Here is a 9,383-nt window from a genome sequence, read left to right on the forward strand (position 1 = left end):
TCTCCTTTTATCTTGCCCACCACAACTTAGATATTAAAGAAGGATCCAAACACATAAACTGTCCTGAGGGACCAAGCTGATGTAAAGTCCTACAATTTAGGATTAGGGCTCCTCTTCACAGGGCTCCACCACCCCCACACCCTGTCCTTACCACACCAGATGTTCTTGCATCAATACTGTTCAGTCTCCTTTGTGGAAATCAAATTTCTCTGTGCTACCTCACATGGAATCTGTACCGCTGGTCTCTGGTCTCTGGTCCTGTTCTAACTCACAGGTCACAATATAAGGTCACACAGTTCCCCCTCTTTTTCCCTTAGCTTCAGAGAAGGGTCATCTCGGTCCACTGGCCTCAGCTCACAGCTCAGGTCCACTCCTCCTCTGTCCTTCCCCAGGGTCCCAAGATGAAGCCCCACTCCTGCCAGATTTGAGCTCACTGGTTCTGCTGCAATGGTTTCCTCATCATCCTGGCTCTTCAGGTAAGTTTGTGGGATATACTTGACATCCTAAACTTCCACACGTCTTTGCCTCTGCTTGGCCTTGCCGTGACTTTTCCCCCTCATCTTGGCTCACTGCACCAGTAAGTTTCATCTCCTTCTTATTCTTCCAGGGTCTCGTGACAGGGTAGGCTTACTACCTGGTCACACTATTAAATAAATGGTATATAATATTATATTAAAGAGTTTAAAAAAAAACTCCAAAGAAAATATCCAAGTTCTTATTTGTGTCATATACAAATGTGTATAAGAAATAAGTACTTGGATATTTTCCTCAGGGTTTCCTTTTTTTTCCTTGCTGCATTTTACCTTCTTATGGATGAAAGCAAGATATCTACTTTTCCTGTCCTTAGTATCTGCATATAACCTGTCAGCCATGGACTCTAAGCCGATCTACAACATTGCACTAAGAAGGTCCAGTGATCAACCATTGACTATCCTCTCCGGTACTTTACAGCTACATGCAGATGCTGATCCTCTACCATGTGGCTCCAGGACTTAGGCTCTTTTAGTCTATATAAACATGCTAGGAAATCTGGCATTTCAGGATAATGTTCATCTTGATGGATACCTTGACATGGCTGAAGAATGGGCTGAGTTACAGCAACTGAACTGTTTACTATAAAGGACTGACTCTGTTAAGACAATGCACTTATATCCATGTCACCCCTATAATGCATATCCCAAAAAGTATCTGAAGAACAAAGAGGCAAAGATATTAAAAATTAAATAACATAGAATTGCTTAGAACTATCAGAAGCAAGAAAAGTAGTGCAGTCAGTGAGTCTGCTAGACCAGCAGAAAGAAAGGCAGAAATGGAGGAGGATGTGGACAAAGTTACATTATTTATTTGCATTAGTTTTATCTAGATCCACTGTTGTGGAGATATACTCCGTTATACTGAGCCTTACCTTTCCATGTGCTGAAGATGCGGTATTGTAAGAGATGAAACAAAATAAAAGATGAGGTACAAGAGCAAACTGGTAAATAACAATGGGTGCCAGGGCTGGATAGCATATATGCAAGAATTCTGAAGGAAAATTATAATGTCAGCTGATAGATTTTATTTGGATTTTTCTCACACGTTCCTCACAAAAGGCTACTGACTTAGAGCACAGATTCAAGTTACAGATTTGATACAGAAGACATTGGGGAGGTTCTATAGGCAGTGAAATCCATGGTCCCTTCTGGCCATTATAGAATCTATGAATCCCTAAAACTCAATAGCAGAGGAGTGAAACGTAAAGTCATGTCATATATTAGAAACCAGTTAGAATTAGAATGATTGATTTTAATCATAGCGAAGATTAACCCTGGGATCACCCAAGTTTCCATAGCAAAAGAATGAAAATATTGAGGCTAATTTAGAAAGGAGACAGAAGAGGGAGTACGCTAAAGGGGTACAAACTATTTCCAGGGGCTCTCAGCACCTTTCAAGATCAAGTCAAGCTATAACATGTTGTCTACTAAATATTTGACAAGGGTTAGGCAGATGATCGGCTGTGACCACTGTTTCTTACATTGTTTTTCATCATCATACTGTGCCCTCCTCATGTGTGCCTGTCTTCCATAATATCTGGGAGTCTTATCTTGAATGTTAGATAATAAGTTCTTTTGTTTCCTTATAGTGTCAAGCTACTGCAGTACAAACAAATAACAAGAGTCTCCTCCATTAAACTTCCTGCCTCTGTTATTTCTACTCAACCTTAGCCTTCTCTCATACTCTTCTCATTCCACATATTTGGATTCATTTTAGCTTGGACTTCCTGCCAAACCTGGTCACGCTGCTCACACTAGCTCCAAACAGGGAGTGAGTCTGGCAGTGTAAAAAGCTGTGAGAGCCAGTTTACCAGCAGGGCAGAGAATATATGGCTGTCCTAATTGAAAGGAGCATCTACATTTGGGTTTTTGCTCCCCTCCCTTTTAGCTTTCTGTTAAGTTCTATTGTGCTCTTCCAATGCAGTCATTTTATTCTCAAGATATTCAATTTACATAATTGAAGCAGTCCAGCTAATTTTAGGAAAATTATAACTTTGTAGGGAAAAAATAACTTATACAGTAATTATGGCAGAGATGTTCTGCTTTGTGTCAGGCACAATGAAATTAGTAGTTTTAAAAATTAAGAACAAGGGTATCTAAGCTCTCAGTGTCATTTTTAAAATAAGAGTGAATACTGTTAAGAAGCAGCTTTGCATGTTAATCACAGTGGTTGGGAACATTTTGTGTTAAGATATACGATGTTCAACATTGTTAAAAGAAATATTGAAAGAAGGAAATTGATTTTTTTACAGTAAAATTTGCCTGTCATGCTGTAAGATAAGTTACCACTGTATGTGTCCATTAAAGAAGATTATTATATGAAAAGTCATATACCAGGGAACAAGAAATGTTGAGTCTGTGTTGACTTTATCCAGGATTTATACAATCTATTTTAATCCAGGGAACCTAGGTTATAAGTTCTCATTAATATACCATTCAATAATGTATAGAATCCGTCTGAAAGAATAAGACAGAATTATACAATTTTTGGGGAAATGTATAACTGCAAAAAAAAGGCTTATGAAAGCATACATTTTAAAAATTAAAAAGTAGCTGCAACACATTCTAGAGCTCATACAAATCATAATGGTCATGCTGCATGATAGAAGTATGAAAAAAAGGGGGGAAAAAAGCCAAAGAGTAGAAACTACAGTTATAAGAATCCATATGGATAACCCAAGGGCATTACAAAAGCAAGTTAGTATGAAGCCATAGAAAGCTGAACTTTAATCCAAGGCTAGGGGCAGATATTCAAAAAGCCTGAGCCTGAATTGATTCAATCTTTGCAGGTTAGTCTAACCTGCAGAGTGAACCGGTTTGCAATTGTATAGATCTTCAGCACATGCCTGCAATGGCTCAAGGCAGAAGCCCAGGGGCGCTAGAGGAGCCCTCCCTTCCACAGGGAAGCTGAGCTGAAGAGGGGTGGCATGGCCAGGTCCCAGCAATTCCTGACAGCCAGGATTCCCAGCACACTGGGTTGCGCAGCCCCAGAGGGGAACTTTATCCCCTCCTCCCTCTTCCCCACTGCCATGGGGCCGGGAGGGAGGCCCTGTTCAGTGCTGGGGGGGCCCTTCTCTCTCCTCCTCCCATCCCATGATGGAGTTGGGGGGGGGGGCTCTCTGAGGCTGTCCAGCCCCAAAGGAGGACTCTTCCCCCTGCTTCTCCATCACTGCAGGGTTGGGGGAGGCTCTATGGGATGCTACCCAGCCCCAGAGGAGGACTCTGCCCCCTACTCCTCCCCCCCAAGGCAGGGGGAGGCTCTGTTCCATGCTAGGAGGAACTCTTCCCCCTTCTCTTCCTCCCCCCAGAGGGTCAGCAGGAGCATGGAGCTCAGCTGGGCAGGGTTTTGGGTGTGCAGGTGGGGGTGTGTAGTGACCCTACCCATCCGCTCCCCCCCATGGTGTGCAGCCCCCAAGGCCTGGCAGCAGCAGTAGATGGGGACATCAGGGCACTCATGCCTGACACAGGCTCAGCTCCGGCTCCATGCTGGATGCCTGCAGCTCCCCACTCACAGAGGGGAAGCCCCATACTGGACTCTGTGGGGAAGCAGGGGGCAGGGCTCCCTCCAGTCCCAGCAGAGTGCAGGGACTGCGAAGCCAGCAGCAGGGGAGACAGCAGGCTCCAGTGTGGGACTTCCCCCACTGCCAGGGCTGGAGCTACAGACATGGGGAGCACAGCCTCAGAGATAAGGCAACCTCTGCTCTCTCCTCCACGCAGTGCTGGCTGGAGCCATGCCTGCATCAGGCACAAGCGCCCTGGTGTCCCCGGCTGCTGCTGCTGCCAGGCAGTGAGGGCTGCATGCCATGGAAGAAGTGTGCGGGCATCCCTACGCCCTCCACCTGTACACCTGCACCCTGCCCCTGCTCTGGGGCCAGGCAGCATCGCATGGAGCCCCCTGGGGTGGGGGGGAAGGGGAGGAGGAGGAAGAGTCCCTAGCCAGTGCCTCAGAGAGTCCCCTTCCCCACCCTGGGAGGAGGAGGAGGGGGAAGAGTCCCCCCCAGCATGGGACAGAGCCCCCCTCCCAACCCTGCAGGACAACCAACCCCACTTGGCCCTACTAAGGTGAAGGGGGCAGGGAGAAAAGTTAATTACTCCCTCCATCTCTTCCCTGCAGCCGGGGTCTAGCATCTCCACGGGCCAACACTACAGCCCCCTGCCCTCTGCTCCTCAGCAGACAGGCAGACCCCAGCTGTGGTGGGGGAAAAGGGGAAGGAGGGAAGAATGAACCCCCTCCCTGCCCACTTTGCTTTAATGGGGCCATGCCAGCCTGTGTCTCCACTAGGGCTGATCCCTGCTCTTGCAAGAGAGCATAGGGGAGGTGTAAACAGTGTGAGTCCTGGCCAAGTCACTATATTGAATATGTATGGGTAGGATGGCTAGAGGTTAGACATCTCTGGAACAGATAAACTTCTGACCTTGATGACGCCATGACCTCCTTAGGAAACTGAGGCATGTGCAATTGAAAACTTGTTATAGAACATAGCAGAAAATTTAAGTTAATAAGTTTATGTGGTAATAATTAACGTGATTGGTCCAAGAAAGTGATGTTATTGATTGATTGGAATGAATGAGTTGTGATTGGACCACTGGCATGATTGACAGGTGGTGTGAAGTGGCCAGCATAAAATAGGCTTGGACCGTTCCCTCAGCGGGTGCATGTATGCATGCATGTCTGTGTGCACGTGGTGGGGAATGCGTGAGTCGAGAGGCAGTGTGAGCTATGTATATGCAGGTAGATGTAACTGACGGTGCATGACTGGCTGTATGCCTGGGTGTCTGTATGCACTGGGCATCGTGGCTGAAAGCCCGAGAGATTTGTATGGTGTTGAATCTGCTGCAGTGTGGTAGAAGTGAGTGGTGCCCATGTGTGAGAGGCGAGGGAGGATTGGGAGTGCGGGTGCTGAGTGGTGTTTGCGGGGACAAGGACAAGTCCACCAAGATACACCTGAATTTCACCTGAAATACTGACCTTCATTCCCTGCCCATAGGACAAGTAAAGTATCCCCCTTCCCCGCAGAGGTCTCCGAGTACTTCACTGGTGGAGGAAAGGATAGAAATCCTCTTTCCGACAGGGACCAGACAGCAGGCCCTGCCGCCTGTGTGTCAGTGCTCCTGGCTGCCACTGCTGGTGATGGGCCGGTACTGCTCTCTATACATATTTGTATATAGTGTTCTGTTCAAAGGTTGTTGATTAGTTCATGTTGTTATGATCGTTGATCCCATTGGCTTATAATGCAGATTTGCTTATTAGCCCTTACTTTGGTGTTTGTCTTCATTAATAGTAGTGGGCCTCAGGGTGGGGCTAGGCCACAGGCCAATACTCTGATGGATTCACCCTTTCAGGTGCAATCGAAACATAGACCCCTGGTACTGTAGAAGCCTAACAAACCTCTGCCCATGTAATTACCATAGCTCTTGTGCCAGGCCAGTCTTCAGAGGGACCTGACCTGCTGTGGAGCAGAGAGCCCCGCCCAGCCCAGACAGCATGACGGGAGGCTGGGGGACTCTGGCTTATCTTAGACATTGCGTAAACTGGCTTATCAGACATTGCGTAAACTGGTTTGAGCCAAATCAGTTAAGTCTGATACTACTTTCAACCTGGTTTATCTCAAACTGGTACTGCAGAGCATTTTACCTTCATTGCAGTCCTACCCCCTTTGGCTTAGAATAACTTGTTGGCATGCCTGAGGTTATCTGGATTTTCAAGACCTGTGGTCTGCCTCACCAGGCAGGGCCAGAGTTTTGTACTGTACAGTACTCTAACAGCTGCTGTTTTCTCTTGGATTTATTATAATTTCTATTATAGTAAACCTGTTGTGCAAGGTATTGTACCAACACGTAGTAAGAAATCGTTCCTGCCGAGCTGGTCTTATGATCTTTATATAGGAGAAAGACAGCTGAAAGCAGGGAAAACAGGTAAACTGACTTGCCAAAGGGAACAATAAACCAGTGACAGCCAGGAATTCAATGTATTTCTTTTAACCCCAATCCAGTGGTCTACTCACTGGACCACACCTCCCTCTCCATATGCTATATGTTGGAATGAATTCTTTTTCCATCTAATATTGCTACATAATATTTTATGACTGCTGCTACACTAAACATTATGGCGACCCAGAATTTCATGTAAATGGGAGGCACAGGATCCATGTTCTCAAACACTGATGCTCGGCCTCTGGCTTGAGGGCCATGACAACCCCATGGGTCCAGAAATTTCACAGCATGGGAGCAGTGACAGCACTAATTGCCACTTCCCTGCTGTGAAATTTCTGGGCCTGTAATGAACCCCATGGGCTAAGTGATATGGTTCTGTTTGCTAGCTCACACTTATGCACTTTTGGGCCAAAGTGTGGGGTCAGGCTGGTGCACCAGGCCGGATCCATGCGCATAGGGTCAGGCCAGTGCATGGAGTGGGATCTGGGCATGTGTGGTAGGGCTGACATGCCAGATTGCACATGTAGACTAACCCTGCACTGGATCCAGCCAACAGACCAGGACCATGCCACTCATCTGGCTCATGGGTCCAGATACGTTGAGCACAACTGCTCTACAAGCACACAACTTGAGCCAAAGGAAAATCTAATTCATGTCAACACATGAATGCTCTCATCTGCTTATTTCAGTCAAAATGACTGGAATGGATTTGATCCAAACAGAAGAACGACTTCCGCATACACGTTTTTTCCAGTGTTTACTGCATTTTGTTCAGTTTCCAGTATATCTCCGAAAAAAATATATGTTTTACTTGAAAAAGAACACTGTAAAATGAGATGACTATACAAAGAAACTAAGAAAGAGAAGATAAGAGGGGGAGTACTTTGATATAAAAGCAGTTTTATCCTTGTTTAATTATTTTTCCTGTATTGGTGAAATCCAATCAGGCCAATCAAAACCTGGGGAAACCAATGGAGTTCCAAAGAGCCACTGGACAATGCTGCCACTTCCTGTAACTAAGTAGGAAAAAAATGAAGGTCATTTGATGGAAGTGCTTCCATCAGAGTTGAGAATACTAGTGTGAAATGTTGCAGAAAAGTTCAATACAATGGAGCAATTATAAATGATGTTCCTGGCCTCAGGGACTTTGGGAGACTGGGTCAGGAAGTGAAAGCAACTAAACACTTAATATGACTACAGCATACCCAAGTAATCATCCCCTATCTTAAATGGATGATTGATGACTACAGCTAAAACAGCAATTAAACTGACTCGCCTTAGCTATTGTCTCAGATTAGCCACCAAGAGGAAATAGTAGATATTTTGACAGTCACCTTTTTTACTACCTTGCCTAGTTTGTCCATACATCCTGCTGAGTGCCCACTTTGTAATTTAAATTAATATTGACTTTAATCTTCTTTTCAAATGAGTTTTCCCACCTGTCTATAACTGACTCTCACATGCATCCCACTGATTATATTTTGGATAAATCTACTCAACTCTTGTCCCCCATAGTAGGGAGATGTTTGTTTTATGTACAGATATTCTTTTTCTGGTAATTTAATTAGTGAAATGCAATGGCAGCATACATGACACATCAGTTTCTACCATTTGGAGTTAATGACAGATTTAGCCCTGTTTTGTAAAAATTCATTTCAGGCAAAATGTTGCATACAGTGTGCTCCTACAAACATCTATAATCAGTCTTAGTGTATTTGATGTAAGTGAGTACAACTTTGTAACATATGGTTTAAGGCCTTTTTACATAACCTCCTTCTTGCTGATGCGTTTTGAAAATAGCTGAAGGGGGACAATCTGGCTAAGCTATTTACTAAGTGCTGCAGTTCGATACAAATCCTTGTGTTTACCCTGTAAGCACTAAACAGTTTGATTCCCTGTCTATCTACTGTTGATTAGTGTTACAAATGGAATGCAGTGATGACTCTATATTGCAGAGGATAACTTCTAGTTTAAAAGGGCTGTGTCTCCAGTTCCACTCTTAGCATGTTTCCATCTTTTCTTTTCAACCCATATCGCCACATCGATGTACCTACATTGACTCAACCCCCAAAGTTAAATGTGCTACACTGCTGCAAAGAGGGGCTTCTGCTGTGCAATTTGCCACCTACTTAGCAGCAGCATAGGGAAGAGGATGCCAGACGATATTCTTGTGCTACTAAAACAGCACAAGCTGCCTCTGTAAGAAAGAGTACATTTGCTTTTAATTAAACTACATAAATTATATTAATTAAATGACGGGTTTAAATTACAAATAAGGTTCACAAAAATTGAGGAACATTGTGAACCCTCAGTATTTTAGTTCACACTCCTGGATTAATCAGTCTGGGGGACTTTATCCTCTGATGAGCAAATAAAATGCGGCCAATATGGCCGGATCCAGACATACAGGTATGTGTATTTTGTGGCACTGCAAACCTCATTGTGGCACCACAAACCACACGGGTTGCACATTAAACCTTGTACGACACTGCTAATTGCAGTGCTGGGGCAAAATTTATTACCGGGATTTCCCAGTAACAAAAAACAACACTGAAAAAAAAAGTGACACAAAGCACGCCAAAGCGCCATGTGCTGGGACAAACCTGTCTCTGTGTGCTGCAGAGTCCCCAGACTGAGGCATCCTGTGCCCCAGCCAGCCACTCCCTGGCAGAGACTAGGCCTGTGTGAACAGGGAAGTTTTCTATTCGGATTCGGATTCAGCCAATTCGGAGGACAGTGATTCCATTCAGAGATTTGGATCACTGTCCTGAATCAATTCGGCTGAATCAGTTTTGGAAGATTCAGTGCTGATTCGTAGAGATTCGATAATTCGGATTGGCTGGGGAGGCAGACACAGCCGGGTGGCAGCAGGTTCTCCCACAGCTCCCCTGGCTGTGCTTGCCTTTGCCTGGGCAG

The sequence above is a fragment of the Gavialis gangeticus genome, unplaced genomic scaffold (genome assembly GCF_001723915.1).
Source record: "Gavialis gangeticus isolate Ggan-Ray unplaced genomic scaffold, GavGan_comp1, whole genome shotgun sequence".
NCBI lineage: Eukaryota > Metazoa > Chordata > Crocodylia > Gavialidae > Gavialis > Gavialis gangeticus.